This window comes from Trachemys scripta, chromosome 7 (assembly GCF_013100865.1).
Source record: "Trachemys scripta elegans isolate TJP31775 chromosome 7, CAS_Tse_1.0, whole genome shotgun sequence".
NCBI classification, from domain to species: Eukaryota; Metazoa; Chordata; order Testudines; family Emydidae; genus Trachemys; species Trachemys scripta.
In genome coordinates this window covers 82,825,062-82,826,079 of record NC_048304.1, presented here as the reverse complement: position 1 = coordinate 82,826,079, position 1,018 = coordinate 82,825,062, and positions in this window count along the sequence as shown.

Below are 1,018 nucleotides of genomic sequence, written 5' to 3'. Positions count from 1 at the left end.
TGAATTTCCTTTGTTACAGTCTCTTCTACTATGCTTATGCTGTGTTAAGTGGACAAATTTGAACATAGCTGCCATAACAGACTTCATCTTTTCATTTTCTTTTAATGTTACAATTTAAAGTCTTTCTTAAAAAATACCTCTGTGGCATAAAGAGACATCCCGTCCCCTGTAGGCATTAAAGCTTACCCTGAGAGGTTTCAGAGTAGCAGCCATGTTAGTCTGTATCCGCAAAAAGAAGAGGAGTACTTGTGGCACCTTAGAGACTAACCAATTTATTAGAGCATAAGCTTTGGTGGACTACAGCCCACTTCTTCGGATGCATCCGAAGAAGTGGGCTGTAGTCCACCAAAGCTTATGCTCTAATAAATTGGTTAGTCTCTAAGGTGCCACAAGTACTCCTCTTCTTTTTGCGGATACAGACTAACATGGCTGCTACTCTGAAACCTCTCAGGGTAAGCTTTAATGCCTACAGGGGACGGGATGTCTCTTTATGCCACAGAGGTATTTTTTAAGAAAGACTTTAAATTGTAACATTAAAAGAAAATGAAAAGATGAAGTCTGTTATGGCAGCTATGTTCAAATTTGTCCACTTAACACAGCATAAGCATAGTAGAAGAGACTGTAACAAAGGAAATTCAAGTTATCAGTACACCAATTCTATACCATTTGCCTCTTAAAGGATATACTTACACTGCAGCTTGGAGTGAGCTCCCAGCCTGAGAAGGCAGACTTGCATTAGTAGGGCTCATGCTAAAAACAGCACTGTGGACGTGGTGGCTTGGGCTGGAGCTTGGGCTCTGCAACGTCCATGCTGCTATTTTTACTGTTTTAATGCAAGTCAGTCATTCACAGCTGCTGTGTAGACATACCCAAAGAGGCAGGTTCTTAGCGTGACAGTCAGACCCGATACATATAGGCAGAAAAGAGATTTCATCCAAAAATGTGAATTGTTGGCTTATATTTTTAGAACTACACATTTCAAACATGTCCATCAGGAGTGGAAGAAAACAGCAAGATC